The sequence below is a fragment of the Sus scrofa genome, chromosome 13 (assembly GCF_000003025.6).
Source record: "Sus scrofa isolate TJ Tabasco breed Duroc chromosome 13, Sscrofa11.1, whole genome shotgun sequence".
Lineage (NCBI taxonomy): Eukaryota > Metazoa > Chordata > Mammalia > Artiodactyla > Suidae > Sus > Sus scrofa.
The window spans coordinates 4,629,808-4,649,312 of NC_010455.5; the positions used below are offsets into that span (position 1 = coordinate 4,629,808).

Consider the following 19,505-nt stretch of genomic DNA (forward strand, 5'->3'; position numbering starts at 1 on the left):
TATGAACCTCCTATTGTCTCCTCCTACTCCTGAACTGCAGATGACCAACTCCAATCAGCATCCCACAATTAAAACACACACATACAGAGCAAATGAGAGGTTCTGCCAAGAGGCATTATAGCTGTGCTTCTCAAATTTTAATGTTTTTCTCAAAAACTGCCTGGTGATTTTGATTAAAACACAGGTTCTGATTATGTGGATATGGGCTTGGCCCCACATTTTGCATTTCTGACAAACTCTCAGGAGACACCAATGCTGTTGAACTAGGAACCTCATTTTAGATGAGAGTTTGGAGTACCTTATAAGAAAAAAGAGGTCTCTAACTTATAAGTATCCAATGGCTGTCCTTTGAACTGCTTTTCAAAGGTCTGATTCTCCCAAATGAAAACAACTAAGCTTTTACTCCTTTATAAAAATAGAAATTGTATAAAATAAAAAGAAGATACTAAAATCATTATTACTTGCTAACAATTCTTTTTCTTTCTTTTTTTTTTTTTTTTTTTTTTTTTTTAGGGCCGCACCCACAAGTTCCCAGGTTTGGGGTCAAATCAGAGCTGTAGCTGCCAGCCTATACCACCACCACAGCAATGCAGGATCCAAGCTGGTCTGCACTCTACACCACAGCTCGTGGCAGCACTGGATCCTTAACCCACTGAGCAAGGTCAGGGATCAAACCACACTCCCCATGGCTACTAGTCATTACTGCTGAGCCACAACAGAAATTCCACAATTATTTTTCATTAGAAAGGGCAGTTTCCTGCAGATCACCATAAAAATGAATGTATTTATATAAAAATCACTTTTTTAGTCTAAATCTTCATTCTACTACTATTTCCAAATGCCTCAACCAATGGCACAAAACACCTTGACATCTATGGTAATCAGGAATTGTCTCCACCTTTAGTGTCTTTCAAGGCTGCAACTATTATTGCCATGCTTCCACCCAAAAAAGACATATAAAGCCAGCATCTTTCTCAATGATTTACTGAAAGCAGAAGCTCGTTTTAATAAAACCATCCCAAAACATAAAATTGATTGAACCAACTGCTGTGGTGGGCATACACAACAGCTGATCAAAATTATTCAAGATTTTAATTCTTACAGATTTTCTTTGAGGCTTTGAGAATTTTTTTCCCAGTCTATACTTTTATCTTGACACTGAAATCTCTGAGCTAGAGCAAAAAGGATTTTTAAATCTATGGAATAAAGTTTTAAACAATAAAGTAAGTCAATTCAAGAAAATAATAAATCAGATCACATACAAATTAATGCATATACAAAAACTAATAACCACTTTTCTAGAATGTATTTTGAGTAACAAAAATTAAAAGTTTAAACAGAGTCACCTCTCATGTTGTCAAAAATTGTGCGGCTTTTCCTAGGTGTAATAGCACTGCCACTTAGCAAAGTGTTACATCATCACACATGATATATTACCCTGATTCCCTATAAAGGAAAACTTAGTACAATTAGAAATTATTTCTCTTTATAACTGGATTTCTTGATATTAAACATTTTAAGATTTTTTTATCTCATTAAAAAACAGACATTTATGGTTTCATTGCATATTAAATGATGCCTTTGACTTTTTATAAGAAAGTAATTTTATAGTATTTTTGTCACAGTGAAGGACAAAGATAAGCCAACTGTTTACATTCCTCTCCTTTATGTTGTGTCTTTGATCACTAACAATGCTGCGTGAACAGCCAACAGAAGGCTGACATTTCATAAAATATGCAGTGATAAAAACTAATACTGTAGCATCTGGGAGCGATATATAAAATGCAGAAATACACCTAATAACTGTGATCTTAAATTACAAGTTACTAAAAGCTAAATAAAAAGCATACCTAGGAATTTAAAAAGTGGCAAGACTACAAAGGGGGTTTTGTATTCCTATTTCTAAAAACAAAGTTTTAAAAATAATTTAAGTCTATAACACTTTTCCTGCTATTCTATACTTAAAAGCCAGCTACCTTCTAAGAACAAGGCTTTGGTATAATATACCTTTCAACAACTGAAGAATACATTACAACATCATCATTGAAAGGTACTATAGAAAATGCAGAAGAAATTTTTTTTCTCAGATGTTTTTAAATGTCAAAACTGATGAGAAAGAAGCAACATATCACTTTTAAGACATGATGCCAGACTATCACTAAAATAAGTTTTAAAAACTATAATAATTTAAACAAATATACTCTTAATGCCTGTTCTAATACATTTTTTCACAACCTAAGCCTTAAATTAAAATCCTTGGTATATAACAGCAAAGTAAATTGTGCTCGAGTATGTTTAAATAATTTTTTTTTTAATTTTATTTTCCCACTGTACAGCAAGGGGGTCAGGTTGTTTAAATAATTTTAACTTTACTGCTAAACATTTGTTTTTTTAATAGTGGGAGGTAACTAAGGCACTCAGTAAAGACCATCCAACAGCAATCGTGTGAATTATCTTTACAGCTTTCGGTTTGATATTCCACCTATATTCATCAAAATCACAGTCCAGCAGAAGTGTTTTCATCAGTTTTTTTTAATATATATGCTAAGGGGAAGGGAAAAAATAAATGCCATATTCAGCACTTCAAGAATTCTGAATTATACTTTACTAAAGAAAATATACAGCATTAAGTATGTGGGAGGCAATTGTCCTTGTGCTTATAATTAGCATCTGAATTTAGGGATTTCACTGCTTAATGCACACCCACCCGCCTGTGATTCTTACCAGGGCTTTTTATGTCACTTAATGGAGATAAATACTCTTTTCCCTCCTCATATTTACATCAACGCTATTTAATTTTTTTAGAGCTGTTATAATAGGTTAAACAGCAGTCTCAACATCACTCTTCATCTCCCACTGGACAGAGAATGGCATTACAGGACTGAGAATAGAGAAGGCATATTTACATTCATAATGTTCTTAACTATAACATTTATGTAAATTATGATTTTACATTTGCAAATACAATAATTTTTCGTTTCACTATATACTTTGCAATTCTTTCATCGTGAACTTTCTACTGCAATCTCAAAAAACCATACCTATGAAATATATGATGCTGTTCAAGCCATTGGAAGAAACACTTAAAGCTAAAATAATAATAAATCTAATAATGTACTTAATTTTAATCTAATCTTATTCTCCTACAAAAGAGAGCTTTAGTACATTAAATAAGAACTCACAGATTTGAGTTTAGGGAATATTCCTTTAAAAAATATTTTCATTACCTTTTAATTATTTCACATCAGTTTACATAGCGTATGACATACAAATTTACTATAATTGTTTAATGTCAAAAATGTATGAATCATTCTTTCCATTATTTTGTCTACTGAGTTTACCCAGACTTAGAGCAAGTATTATATAGTTAGAAGAAAACAATTGTTTTACCATTTGAAAATCTATGATTTCAAGAATAATTTACCCTATCAAATTATTTTTAAGATAAATTATACATACCAAAAATAGCAGAGGAAAAAAAGAAGGCAATTTTCTGATTTTTCACCTGTCAAAAAAAATGGCAAATCACATCTCTCAATTGTAATTAAACAGGTATCATTAAATTAGCTGTATTCATCTCTCCCTTCTAGGATATACAGCCCATGTATATAGGGTCCAGACCTCTTTTAACTCATTATCAACAGAGCTTGGGTATAGGTAATCAATTAATATTTATAAAAATAGTGAGAAAATATCAATTTATCACCTGATACTTGTAATGAATGACACTTAGTCCAAAAGAGATGTAAAGAAATACAACAAAGTCCCTGATCTCTTGACACTTAAAATCCAGTTAGCAACACAGAACCTAGACCCAACCACAAACAAGTAATAGAGAAAAAGTACTAAATAGAAAGTGTCTTGTGAGAGGCAACAAATCAAAATAGGAGTTCAGAAGAGGAGGAGGTCACAGTAGACCACACTGTTCAGGAGGATTTCACAGAGTGTGCAGGACAGGAGCTGCAAGTTAGGGGAAAAGTGTGTAGGTTTTAGATGAGCAAAATGAAAATATCAGCAACATCACAGGGCAAAAAGAAGAGATTAAAAAATACAGTGAAGTGAGGAAGGATATGCAAATGTAGGAAGGTTCCCAGCATTTGTTGGGACTGTCTTGACAGAAATGGGAGAACTGTTGTTGCTCACTAGTGGAAGATAAGGTTAAATGGTAAATTAGGACAACTTTATGAGAGAATCTTGAAAATCAGGTTAGAGATTCCAAGTTTCAATCTTCAGCCATTAAACATTCCTAAGCAGGAGAATAACCGAGTAAAAGCAATGCTTTAGGAAGATTAATCTGACAATATACAGTATGGATTTGAGGAACAAGGATATCAAATACTTCAGATTTGAGAACAGCAAAAACTTCTGAAGTATTCCAGGAATAAGGCTGTAGAAGAGTGGATGAGGCCAGCTTTTGAGAATGGCAAGTAACTGGCAGGAGCAAAAACTACTAAGACTACAAAGCTAATTAGATATGAGGGGCAAGGGAGATGGAGACCGTCAAGTCCTAGGTCAAAGATTAAAAACCCTAAAGCAGAGTGAGAGGGAAGCCAAGAATGGCTAAATTTTGCTGGGAGAAGACAGGTCAGGGGCAAAACGATGCTGTTGGTTCTTCCAGACAGTCATGGTGGTAGGAGGCAAAGTATTCAAGACAGTAGGAAATGGAGAGATGAAAACATGAGAGTGAGGTCAAATTTGGAGTTTTCTTCCAAGGGCCTTTTTTTCCTTCTTTCTTTCTTTTCTTTCTTTTTTTTTTTGGGGGGGGTCACCCCAAGGCATATGAAGTTCCTGGGCCAGGGATAAGATCCAAGCCAGTTTCGAACTATGCCACACCCGTGGCAACACCAGATCTTTTAACCCGCTGTGCCGGGCCAGGGATCAAACCTGCATCCTGATGCTACAGAGATCCCACCAATCCTATTGTACCCACAGCAGAACTCCAGATTTTTTTTTTTTTTTTTCACTTGCCACACCTGTGGCATATGGAAGTTCCCAGGCCATGGGCAGAATCATAGCTGCAGCTGTGGCCTACAGCCATGGCAACACAGGATCCAAACTGCATCTGCAACTGATGTCACAGCTTGCAGAAATGCTGGATCCTTAACCTATTGGGCAAGGCCAGGAATTGAACCTGCATCCTCACAGAGACAACATCGAATCCTTAACCTGCTGAGCTACAATGGGAACTCCTGAAGCTACAGATTTTAGATTGCATGATGAAGAAGTAATAGTGCAAATCTGGAAGAGGAAGGGAAAGGATGAGTAAAGAGCAGAAATGAAGACTATACCACACCCGTTTACAAATTCTAAAAACATATCTATGGAAACTAACAACAATAAAATGAAACAGCTTGACTGGCGCCATGAGCTAGTTCAGTCCAAAAGGAATGATTCAAGAAAGGAGGACACAAAACCTTACCCAACTGCACAGGGTCATAGAAAGTATGCAAGGAATCATAATTTGCAACTATTCTGTTTCTCTTTTTTGTTTTAGAGAGAGAAAATATTAGGACATAAAGTATTTATCTGAGGAAACCATAAAACTTTTAAACACATAACTTCCAGTTGTACTGTTTCACTAAAAGAAAAGGCTAGGACATTTTTCTCTTAAAATGTCTCAAATCTAGAACTCACATAAAATGCCCATAAAGGCCTAAAATGAAAACATACTCATCTGTTCTTTATCCTTTAAATAAATTACTCCCCCTATTTTTTTCATATCTGTATTATTTCTTATTACTGTTTTCTAAGGTTTAGGTTGGTATCCATGTAAACTAGGTATTATATTTTGCTATTTCCTAATTTTGACAATATACTCCAATTAGAAAAAAAAATCTAACAGTTATTGCACATATTTTTTAAACATACACACAATCTGAGGTGAGGCTAATTTACTAGGGTAGCATTTATAGAAGAACGTAAGAGTTCATAAGTAAAAGAGAAATTAAGAAGAGTCCCCATTCCCCACCGCATCTGCCACTGGGCCTAGAACAACAAACAGCAACACAAATTTCAGGAAAAGAGGCTCAGAACACCAAACACAAATGTCAGTGTAAAATCAGGTGTTCTACAGCTATCTTCCGGAGTGCACCTTATCTAAAGAACCCCGAGAATAATTTAATCGTGACAAGATTTAGGGATTCCGATGGAAGGGGGAAAGCCTTCTAAGGTTTGATCTCCGTGGTGATACATAAAGGGGAGATGTGCTCATTCATCAGCACAAGCAGCTCTTGCTTAGATAAGTACGTGAATGCATGCGCTCCACGTGGGTAACACGCTCGAATGAAAGATATTTAAGCTGATCAATAAGTCAGATATGTTCTTAAAAATGCTAAGTGGTTGTTTATGTGTGTTAGACTTTCTGTATGGCATCTTAATGTACTTTTCCTGTATGATCCAGTGAACTCAGTGATGATAAATATGTCTGTGTCTGCCGCCTGCATTTCCACTGACAGCAAATGGAGTGTAAAACTGGCATTGTGAATGGGAAAAAAAAGAAATGAACTTTAGAAGTATGTAGCACTGGTTTTAGATCTTATGCATTACTTAACTAAATCTAAACTCTGATGGATTCACGATTAAATTAAGGACTCAAGTATATATAAATTAGCAAGTATCAAATATCTACTTAGCTTATTAAAATAAGATACAGCATTAAAAATCATAAATTAGTCTTTTTTTAAATTGTCCAAGGAACAAATTAATCCATTTGAATATAAATTATATTTTCTGCTGTTGGCAATGTTCCAAACTACAAATTTAAGTTGAAGAGTAGATAGAAACGGCAATTTGGTCTTTAGATACACGCAAGACACACAACTGTTTTCTTCAATTAATGTAATTTAATCTAATAAATAAAAAATTTCAAAATGTGAAATAAAAACATTCAAGTACTTAACTTGATAAAAATGCAGTTGTATCAGTAAAATTGTCTCTAGAATATAAAACCACGCCCTCTGAAAAAAATCAGCAGCTATTTAAATAAATGTAATGCCCAGCTATCTTTCTGGTACAAAATAGAGCCTAAATGCAGAGGGAGAAAAAAGCCGGTCTTAATTCCTCCTCTTCCTCCTCTTCCCATGTAACGGTCTAAGGACAGGCTCAAGCACAAGCAGCAGCACAAATTTAGATGCCACACCCTCGGGATTCACTGGCTACCTTGTCACTAAACACTGAGGAACATGAGAGTCACAGGCTTCAAAAGCAAAAGACTAAAAGAGTGATGGAAGCCACCACACCATAAAACATGTGGCTCCTTTATCCATAAATAATGGACAGAAGAGGACTGACAGACACTTCCCACTCACTGACTTCTAACAAGTGAGCCAGGAAAACGATTCATGACCTTTGCAAAGGTATGAAAGGGAAGCAGGAGAGGAAACAAAAAGGGAAAGAACTGAAACATAAATTTAAAAGGGAGGAAGAAACCTGAGTTTTAGTTTTTATTCCTATTTTAAATACTTCAACTGGCTACTCAGATTGGATGGTGAAACTGGGACATTCTGAGGAGTGAAAAGGAGGTATGGAAGGCTGAATAATGCACCAACAGCCCCCAAATATGCCCACGTCTTAATCCCTGGAATCTTTTGCCTAACACAGCAAAGGGGACTTTGAAAATGCGATTAAAGTTATGGACCTCGAGCTGGTGAGATTATCCTAGATTATCCTGAGCTGAACCTAATCACATGAATCAGAAGAAAAGATGCAATGAGAGAAGGAGAGTCAAGAGAGGTGCCAATGAGAAGGATTCGAACTGCTGTTGCTGGCTTTGAAATTGGAAGTAGGGGTCCATGAGCCAAGATGTAGCTCCCAAAGAAGGTGGAATGGGCTCGCAGTTTACAGACAAGAAAACAGAGACCTACGTCCTATAACCCCCGAGAATTTAATTTTGCCCACAGACTAAAAGAACAGGAAACTGACTTTTCTCACACCTTGTCTCAGTCTGGGGAGACCCATACTGGATTTCTGACCTACACAAACATATATTTAAAAGTTTGTTTTGTTTTGAACGGGGAATTTTATAGTCATTTGCCTGGGAACAAAAACAAAATAATAGACGGGTGCTAAAGAGAACTGAGGCAGGACAGCCGGCATGCAGAGGCCCACCTCCAGCCAACCCGGCCCCAGATCACCCACCAAAAGGAGCCCCACATGCTCTTCACAGGCACAACTCTTAACAGAATTACTGCACCCTATACAGAATTCAGACGGAAAATTTAATCTTAATCATTTTTAGCTAACATATTAACTAATTTTGAGAATTAAACCCCACAAGAATGTGTAAGTAGTCATCAATTTTTTGCCCCACAATGATTTAAAGTTCATGCCAAGTATTATCATATACTAATTCATTTCACTCCATATGGCAAATCCTTAGTTTCCCTTTTTCCTAACAAAATTTTCACCATTTCTGCTAATAATTCAAAAGGAAATAAAAGAGGAAAAGGTTTGACATGCCTTTCTGAAGAGTCCCCTTCCCTCAGCATGTTAAATCTCACTCTAATTTAGGTAGACAAGGCCAGAGGATATATTTCAACAGAAGAGGTAAATGTCTACTTAGGCTGAAACCGGGCTCTCCTGTAATACGAAAAAAGCAGTGCTCTTCATCGTTGAGAAAACAGAGCAGAGGTCTGGATGAAATAGCGTTTTTCTCTTTCAACACAAGTTACTCCTAAAGAGATTTGCATTTTGTTAAGCTTAAAAGAGTACTTCTAAAATAACACACTCAAGAATAAAGTCATTCTAAAACCAAACATAAATTTTTAATTCAGTGTAATTCTAAATTTATTTTAAAATTAAATATAAAATTATTGGACACTGAATATATATCTGCCATTACATATTTTTTAAGAAAGTTTCCCTTCCATACTTAGTATAAGCATGACTAATTTCTATTTCTAAGATTAGTTGACAAGAAAAAAAAATTGTTGACTATATTTTTCTCTTTTTAAATCTGCTGAGGTCCTCCAATATCTAGCATAGAGCCTGGTTCACATTAGGTACTCAATCATCACTGAATGAGTCAGTCTCTCTCAACTGTGTGAAGTTGGCTAGGCCACAGGACCCAGACATTTGGTTAAACCTTATTCTAGATGTTTCTGAATAGTATTTTTTTAAAGTGAGGATTAATATTTACATTAACAGACGTTCCCATTGAGGCTCAGTGGTAATGAAACCGACAAATCCATGAGGATGAGGGTTGGACCTCTGCCCCTGCTTGGTGGGTTAAGGATCCAGTACTGCCATGAGCTGCAGTGTAGGTCGAGGACGCAGCTCAGATCTGGAGTTGCTGTGGTGTAGGCCAGCAGCTGCAGCTCTAATTCAACCCCTAGCCTAGGAACTTCCATGTGTTGCAGGTGCAGCCCTAAAAAGAAAAGATTTAAATCAACCGACTGAGTAAAACAGATTTCAGGGCTTAATGGCAGTAGATCTCAACAAACTATTTGTAGACTTTAATTTCAAAAGCCTGATCGAAAAGCGAATTCTGCCAGCAGACTGTCTTTGGAATTAAAACGCAACATCAGCTCTTGCTTGTTGGCCTAACCTGCAGATTTTGGACTTGTCAGCTCCACAATTATGTGAGTCAATTCCTTAAAAATCTCTCTCTCACACACATACACAAACGAGTACACACACACACAGCTTAGAGTTATGTTTCTCTGGAAAACCCTGACTAACACATCAAACTTAACAATGAATTGAGTTAGATCACAAGACACAGCCTATTCCCCATCCCAAATGAAGGATAACTTTTTGAGTGTAAATTTACAGAAAAGTTGTCCAAAAATGAACTGTAGTGGCATCTAACGTTTCCTAACAGAATATTTCATAAAAAGGTTTATGGTGACAGAAATCAATTTGGTTGTGCTAAATTCAAGTGTGTTTAAGTATACTCAGAAAGTTACTAAAATGCTAACACACTTACCAATCTAAGATAATAAGCAAGATCTCTTAATTTGGGCCATACCAAATCCTAGACTTGAAGGAAAAAGATAAAGAACTTTTAGTACTCATCCCAAACTCTTTATTCCAATGAGAACAGCGAGATTTTCTCACAAGGAAACTCTGGTTGACCAGTAACGGCTCCCTAAAATTGACCGCCTTCTGGCTACGCAAGAAGGCATGCCTTGAGCTGATGTCTGCAATGAGAATAGGGAAAGGGATGCATGTAAGCCATATATTGGCACCGCAGCTTCAGCCAATTCTACATGGTTTTAAGAGCAAAGTTATACAATTGGCCTCTTCTTGACCACAGTTAAGTATATAAAATATGGGGGTGGGGGTATACAGGTACAGGGGTGAAGGGAAGGCTGAGTCCACTGCAGAAACAATAAAGACCAGACTCTACACTTTTACTCCCTTGCACTTTACTTAAAACTACAGTGCCACTGGTTCAGTTAAGGTAGAGAATGTAGATTATTTTTTTAAGTCAATTTATGAGAAAAATAAACCAGAGTTAGCTATCCGAGTTAAGATATCTAATAAAAATGGAAAGATCTTTTTAAATTATGATAAGGAATCTCAGATCTTCCAAGCAAAATTTCCTCTTAAAAGTAGACCTCTTTTAGAATTTGGCTAATGTAAAAGTTATATGCTAAGGCTGAGAAGGACAATGCTATTTAAAAAAAAAAAAAAAAAAAGCACTATAAAAGTTAAAAAAGAAAGAAAACACAATGTCTACAAATAAGACAATTTAGCTATTATATCTTAAGAATTTTGCAGTTTAAAAAAGAACAGGTGTTATTCATCAAAAACTACTGCTCATTTGATTGTCACAGTTCAAGCAAAAAAATAAAAATAAAAATAAATCAAATTTCTCTTTAAAGCAAAAATCCAATGTTCTCTTATCAAAACAGAAAGGAAATATTTTGAAAAAAATCTTTTCACAAGGAAAAACTATGGGAGTTTCAGTATTTCTATACCTAGAATAATGCAATCAATTAGATGCTAAGCCCCTACTCCATGAGATTCTATTAAAGAAACATAATACTCTCACTAGGTGCAGTCTAGTCTGCCACTAGTCTGCCAGGAAGTGCAAAATTTCACAAATAATCCCTGCCTAAAAGATTTGCGATATAATCCACACCCACACTTTACCATTCCTATGCTTTCATCTATTTACTTATGTTGATAATTATTAAAAGTTACAAGTATATGAATGAAATTATCATATGTAGTAATATACTTTATGCATACAGGGAGGGACTGCTTTAAAAAAAATCCATCTAGAAAGACTATTTAAGGGCTTACCACTAAGGTAGTCTTGAATGCGTTGTTATTTTTGAGGATACCAGAGATCCCACCAATGAACCAAATACTTTTTTGAAGGGACAAATCAATGACCTGGGTCCAGGAGAATCTCATGATACCATTAAAAAAAATTTACAAAATATATGCAAACTGCATTCTGTGCATCATCTACCTTCTAAGTAGAAGACAGCCATGCAGGATACGCAGTAGGTAATAGCATGACTCCTAGGCCAAAAAGCCTGAATTTGTATCCTTGCTTTTATGTTTTAAGGAAAATGACTTCACAACTCTCTGAGCCTCAGCCACTTGACCTGTAGAGACCTAAGTAAAGTAGTTGGAAGGATTAGATAAGAGGATCTGCAGAAAGCGCTTACAACTAACAGTGCTTGATACTTAGTAAGTGCTCATTCAACAGTTATTTGCTCCCTACCTTCCTCCTCCTCTTTTTCCTCTCACCCCACTGACCACACTTCCCCTCCTCCTCCTGTTATTACTAACCCTTCTGTATTCCTTTCTTTCCCATGCAATAAGGCCACCTTTGCAACATTTCTGGCATCTGCTTCCCAGAGCATTTTTTTTTCCTCACACAGTTTGCTGGAATATTTTATTTGTGGCTGGCTCTGACTTTATGTTAATTGTGCTTTTTGTTTCCTGCAAAAATGCAGTGCCTTACTATTGCTGTATTTAGAATTGTAAATTTCAAAATCTATAAATAAAAAGTTAAAATAAATAATTTTACAGGAAGCTAGTCCTGATTATAAATGCAGACTAATGGCTTTTTCCCCTGCAAAAAAAGAATAAAAAGAAATGATTTGAAATAGCCCAAAATCCACTGCTTGCAAATAATACTACATGGTATTACTTTTTTTATTGGTTCAAAATCAGGTATTAATTATTAAGTAAGATCTCAATGAGTTAGTAAGTACAGATTTGGGGCTTGTGATATAAAACTCCATCTATTTGGTTAAGCATTTTTTTTTAATATTTCTATTTTTCCCATACTACAACTCAATATCCTTTTGAAGGCATTTTTCATCCGAAATTCAGAGCATGCTGAGTGTAACCACTGTCCAGGCACAGTGCTCAGCACGCCTCCAGGAGGCACTGTTCACAGACCTGAAATGGAGTTAGGCAACTTGCCCTAGTACTAGATGTTTTCACACGTATGTTATCGTTTAGTTGATGTACTCTTCACAAACCACATAGTGTAGAGTTATTCTTAACTTCAATACTTCACAGATGAGGAAAAAAAAGATTCAGAAAGACAAACTGACTTGTTCAAGATCACCGAGAGAATATCCAGCAGAGCTCAGACCAAACCTCTATCACTCCCAGTCTGCCCTAAGTTTTAAACAGGAATGAATGTTTTGTATCTTATAATATTAAAATAACATATTTGTAATATAAAGCCTATGTTCCTCATAGAGAATAAATTAAAATTATGAACACCTTCTTTTGCCTAGTATTAATGGTTCCTTTAAATACTATAAAAACTTCAAAAGATTAAATGAGTCTTTAAGCAATTTTAGTTTCCTATGGACATCCTGTACTACTTAAATGTGGAAAAAATTAACCTTCCCTTCTTCCTCCAGACAAGTGCACATGGTTACTTCCCCAGAGTTTGGAGCAGGCTAACCAAATCTACTTTTTAAAGGAGATTCACTTCCTTTCATAAATGAATTTTAAAAGATGCATTGACTAGGATAAGCATAAATACCATGATAGGAAGATGAGGAAACATTTATTAAAACAGTTTTTAAAGGGGGGCTTTTTTTTTTTTTTGGCTGCACTCACAGCATATGGAAGGTCCTGGACCACGGATCAAATCCAAGCCATAGCTGCAACCTACATCACAGCTGTGATTTGCAATGCCAGATCCTTAAACCAATGTGCCACAGCAGGAACTCCAAAAAAGGACATTTTTAAAGTACACTCTTCTGCCAAAGAGGGTTAGGGAGGTGTGTAAAATCAAGTAATTGTAACAATGCAAAATCATCAACTTTTTAACAAAGCAGAAGCTATTAATTTCAACATGAGTATTCTAATAAATATATTTACCTGTATTACTCAAAGAGTAGGTTTTTAATTGGCTAATGACACAAACTGGCTATGCCACTAAATTATTTTTATCATGTAAATAATACTAACAATTGTATTTTGGAAATGTTTTCTGGCTAGAATAATTTTAACAAGATTGCCAAGAATTATATCCCAGAAAAAGAAGTCTTCACTCTATTCCCCAACTTCTCAGGAAAAACACAACTGTCAACTCTCTAAGGAACATTCTGGGGGATATGTAAGCCCTGCCATCACCAGAATCCACAGTGCTGCTAAAACAAAATGAAACAAACCCAGATATGGAAATATTCCTAGTATCGTTAAATTGCCTAATGTGAAATTTGAAATGTCGTTAATAGCAAGTGTAGATCTGTAGAAAGGAGTTAATTCTTCAGAAAACTGCCACTTTGACGGCTTGGATTCTAAATGTTCAACCCTAAAGTTGCATTATTGTAAACATCTGAATTTTATTTTGTCTTTTTAGGGCCGCGCCCACTGCATATGGAGGTTCCCAGGCTAGGGGTTGAATAGGAGCTGTAGCTGCCAGCCTACACCACAGCAGCACTGAACTTTACACTTAATGTTGAAATTGATCTTATACAGTCCCAGTGTTCATTCATTCATTCAATATTAATTTTATCATTAGGCACTATTCTACATGGAAATTTTTCTTGAAAAGTAACTGAGCCACAGACCTCAGTAAGTTTAGTTTGGTAGTGGTATTTGCAATAGCAGGCATAAACCTCCTCTGTGTAAGTATAAATAATGGTTTTTCACATACAGACGGGGTATTATAGATTTTTATTTAGAAAGGCTATTATGGGGTTCTAAACACAAATGGATGACAAGTGACCTGCTATTACTTACAAAATAGAACAGAAAGTTTATTTTGTGGCCCACTTTCCAGAGATTTCTTCTCTTATAGCTGAAACCCACTTAACGTACAGTTTGCATGAAAAAGTACAAATATTTGGAACATTGTGTAATTTATATTTTACATCCTGGAAACATGGCCACATTTTTCTACATGTATGTAAAATCCATGATGGAACACAACCCCAGATACCTCCTATTTATTCACTTTTGGTGTCAGTGGTAGTGGCATCTATTCCTAATCTTCAGATCCTTCCACACAGTAATCCACTGACTACAGCATCTCTAAACAACTTGGGTATTTCTACAATTGTTTTTAAAGATGATTGGGGAAATGTGATCACAAATGATAGTCAGCAAAAGGGTACCAAGCAGAATGTATTGTAATAAATGCCTACCCTGAACTTTGTCCAAAATAATTATTTCTAAAACACAAAAACACTTCATTGTAACAGAGGAGCCTACATAGAGGGGCACCTTTTACAGCCTCAGGATAAGTGTGAGAGCACTTTATCAAATTTCCAGAAGAATGGGTTTTTAAAACTTTTTATTATGAAATTAATTCCATCCTTACAGAAAATTTACAAATAGAATTTGCACATAACATTCACCTAGATTCCCCTAATGTTAACATCATCTATAATAATTACAGTACAGGTAGCAAAGCCATAAAATTAATATAGGTTCAATATGACCAGCTTTCTCCTCTGTAAAGTACTGTTTTTCTCTTTGTAATTATTTAATATCCTGGAGAGATAATTTTAGACTATGCAAATATTCTGTTTCTCTTCAAACTTTCCTATTTTTGGCACCCATGAATGGATCTTGCCCACAACAACTATCACTGTGGTGTTTATCATGGTAATTTACTCTTTCCCTCATTCCTTCTGCATTTATTAATTATAATTCAGAAAAAATAGTTTTTAGACTATGTCAAATACCAACATTCCAATAAATTATTAAAAGGCTAAAGCCAAAAAAAAATAACAAAAAGAAAAACAATAAATGTACTGGACAACAACATTCTGTCTTCAGTTAATGACCTTAACTCACTGAATCAGATGTCTGGCAGTTTCTTTCTGAAGGATCTGTATTTGAGTAAGTTGTTAATGACATCTGTCAGCAGCTGTAGTGTTTTGTTTCATATAATTGTAGCCTCATTTTTTATCGCAAGTAATGCATCACGATGCATATTTAAGGTTTTCCAAATAAAGAGTCTTGAGTAATCTATTTTAAAGTAGCTAATACCACAGCACATTTGAGGCTAAGGGGTAAGCATTCCTCAGAAACCAAAACAACGAGGACAGCAAATATTCTGCCCCTGCAAATCTAATCTCATTCCTCAACCTGAAACCTCGTCACATGAGCATAAAATCATACTGGTAAGGAGAGAGCTCTCAGAACTGTGAATTCCAAAGCTCTGTTTTTAAGGCTCTATTATTCCTATGACAGGATGAGGACTTCAAACATGAAACATAACCTTGTTCACTTAGTGTTGCACAAAAGGAACACCTGTCAATCTCATGCTAAAAAGCTTCAAGCTTATTTCTAAAAAGTTTCAAGAAAAGCCTTATTTATCAACACTTCATGCTCCTTGTTTGTTCATTAAATACTGCAGTCTTATAGTGAGGTCAGAAAGTGGCAACCAATTACTGGATAGAGAAGTTCTACTTTTTAGTATTTAAAGCTATCAGAATACACAGTTATTTTAATAGGCAACTGAATATACTACTGTTTATTCCCAAGCATATCTCAACCATTATAAGCATACTTTTTTAGTCTATTTTTCCAAATACAACCTCAATAAAGCTGCAACTAGCACAGTGCCTGACACATAACAAATACTCTTAAGTGTTTTTTTGTTTTTTTTTTTTTAGTAAATAAGATAGTGATGAACAATATATACACAATGTATAACTGAAAGCAGTCCATAATTCCTTCTGGACTACTTCTACTGCAGCCTAAAAGTTCAAGCACATATCTCCTTCTGCACATTCAGAAATCTATACATTTTAGTTATTTCTTAAGAAAGACATTAAAATGACTTAGAATATAATCTAAATGACGTGGAACTACATCCTTGAAGTTTATCACCCCAAACTACAGTATATTTATAAAGGATAACAAATCATGTTTTAAAGTGATTTATTTTCACAAGAGATATCTGGGCGATAAAAATAGATGAGAAAACAGGAAATCTCACTCATATTTCTGATTTTACAAATTACTGTCACGATGAGTCTTGGAAACTATTGCAGGATTATGGTTGTAGGATTTATGATGACTGCACTTTTGGTTACAAACCTTAATTTAATAAGCAACAACTCTTGGTCTAAAGCATAGCCATGAATAAGATCTTATTTAAGAGTCTTAACTAATACATGGAGCACTGGACAAGATGTGAACGTCATTTTCTGGTAGTTGCATAGACAGTCTACAATGTACCTCATTTGTATCTCATTGTCTGAAAATAAAAAGTACTTTAATATAGAATATTGCTAGATTGTGCTTTAAAATATTACCTATTACTTAAAATAAGTAAAGTGAAAAGCAGGAACCTGGTGTGCCCTGTTAAGTCTCGGCTTAAGAAAGGAAACTGCAGTAAAAGCTTCTTATTTTCTCAGATCCCAAATGACCAGAAGATAGTTCTAACCAGCAGGGGGAGATGAGGAGGAGAGTAGTAAGACAAAGAACAGGCTATAGGCAGGAAAAGCAGTTATAATTATAGCCGGGAACACAGAATTTGTTAAAGGAAGTCTACTGTATAATTATATTTGAAAATTTAGCAAGATGCCCAGAGGCTGACTCGCAGCTGTCAGGAACTGGTAACTCTACTTTTGTTCATGCATCGACCACTTCGGCTACTAAATTCACTATCTAGACGTTACTAGAACTGCCATTTAGAGTAAAGGGATAGATCTTCTCATAAGACTTTTTTTTTTTTTTTCTATAATGGATGAAGGCATCCACTTCAACAAGTAACCTTCTCTCATTAGCTTCCTTTTGAGACCCAGATCTCAGACTCTCTGGCCTCCCTCCTCTGAGAACCCAGACATTTCCATAGCAAAGCTGTGATCAAGATGCAGATCTCAGAATACCCGTTGCGGCTCAGTGGTCACGAATCCAACTAGTATCCATGAGGATGCAGGTTTGATCCCTGGCCTCCTCAGTGGGTTATGGATCATGCGTTACCATGAGCTGTGGTGTAGGTCACAAACTTGGCTCAGACTCCGTATTGCTGTGGCTGTGGTGTAGCTGGCAGCCATAGCTCCGATTCAACCACTCGCCTGGGAACTTCCTTATGCCACAGTTGCAGCCCTAAAAAACTCCCCCCAGCCAAAACAAAAAAGATAAAAAAAGATGCAGAGCTCTTCCCTCAACTCTGACTAGATCATGAAGCTATGTGACAATCACCTAAAGTCCAATTCAGCCAGCTCACAACAAAATTCACTTCCCTCTCTCCTCTCTTCTTGTCTGGAATCTGTACTTTCCTTCCCCCCATTCCTTACAGCGGCACCAGCATTCTCTCAGTAAAGCATGAAAACTCAGTATTTACCTTTGTTTTCACCTTCCTGATCTCCCACCCTTTGTTACTTCAATGTATCAAATAGCCTAAATTTTTAGTAAAATTCATCAGCAAAAGATATGTTGAAGTCCTAAACCCTAGTAGCACAGAATATGACCTTATTTGGAAACAAGTTCTAGGGAAATCATATAGTTAAAATGAGGTCATCAGGGTGGCCCTGAACAAATCTGACTGTATCTTTATTAAAAGGGAAATCTGGACATGGAGAGACTCTCACAGAGGGAAAGACACCCAAGGAACGATGGCCATCCCCAAGCTAAAGAACTTCAAGGACTACTGGCAAACATCAGAAGCTTAAGTGGCAAGCAAGAATTCTCCCCTAGAGCAGTCAGAGAGAACATGGCCCTAGCAACACCTTGATTTTGGACTTTTAGCCTCTAGAACTGAGATAATAAATCTCTACTGTTTTAAACCACCCAGATTTTGATCCTTTGTTACTGCAGCACTAGGAAACTAATTTAACACTCCAAGCACTGGCTGGACTCAAACAGCTATAACCCTCCACCTCCAAACCTGTGCCTTACCTCTAAATAGCATCCCACCCAGCTTCCCATGTAGACTCTTATGCATCATCCTTGCTATTCCATACCTATCAATTATCGAGACCTATTTCTTAAATATTGTCTATCTCTTAAACATAAGGTGTAATGGAATCACTTTGCGGTACACCTAAAACACAACATTTTAAATCAACTATACTCAAATTAAAAACAAAAAGAAATAATGAACAAGAAGTGGAATTTTTGAGTAGCCTGCTCTGACATTCACTACTAAAGAATCACTTGGTGCTCCATAGAGAACAAATTTGTTGGTGAGGGAGGCTGGTATAAAAAGAAATCAGCTAAGAGACTTCTACAGAGTCTAGGTGAGAGAGAATGGTGGCTTGCAATGGGGTAGAAGTAGTATAAATACTTGGAGTATGATAATTATGATGGATATACACATATAGATATGCACATGATGAAATAAGACATTTTTAATTTATCAGCTTAATAAATTTTAACAGTACTATAATAAAGCAATAATTTCAAATGGGTAATATAATTTTTACTTCTCTCCTACTCATAAAGAAAAATTCACAAAGAGGGCAGGGAAGGGTTGGGAAGAACACTCTACACAAGCCAAATGGAGTTCCTTAAAGAAAAGAAAACAATATGTCACACTTTCGAATTTAGTCTCAGGCTTCAAAGCAGGGCTTTCACACAGTGGCTCTGTATTTACAAAAGTACCGCCCTCTTTACACCTGATTTAAAGTTGCTGGAGGAATTTTATTCCTTTTTTTCCAGAGGGATCGTCTTTAATGCATGTATCCACTGATGTAATTCTGAAGTCTAAGTTGCTGGCTTAACATGCAAAGTGGTAAATGTGTTATAATGGTGACTTACGGTACAGCACCTATGAATTTCATATTCCTTTTAAACTTCATTCTACAAAGCAATTTCCACCTTCTGACTAAAGAAATGAACATTCATATTTTATACTATGTTCATATACAAAATTTTCATTTTATTACAGTACTCCTGATGCTATCAGATTGACTCAACAACTCACTAACAATGAAAAAAATGGTAACATTACTATTCTTAGAATTGCTGTATGTAATTTTCCTTTTTAATAAAAATCAAGAATTTTTTATCTTTCCTTTTTAAAAATTGGATGAAGTTCTTATTCAATTACTATTATTAAAAGTAAAACTGAGTTATCTGATTCATTTGAATTTTTTAAAAAAATTTACCTT

The 19,505-nt window shown here is 35.6% G+C and overlaps 1 protein-coding gene across 5 annotated transcripts in view; it reads right to left on the reverse strand.

Moving 5' to 3' along the window:
- The window catches only part of TBC1D5 (TBC1 domain family member 5), a 546,905-nt gene that overhangs the window by 438,264 nt on the left and 89,136 nt on the right, over positions 1 to 19,505 (reverse strand). For 2 of the 5 annotated variants that reach the window (XM_021069680.1, XM_021069682.1), the window contains exon 3: positions 3,460 to 3,505. The exons of 2 other annotated variants lie outside the window; for them this stretch is intronic. The gene's annotated coding sequence lies outside the window, so the exon portion shown is untranslated. Of the gene's footprint in view, positions 1 to 1,346; positions 1,448 to 3,459; positions 3,506 to 19,505 lie in introns of those variants that run through there. One more of the 5 variants, XM_021069683.1, reaches the window with a different exon arrangement.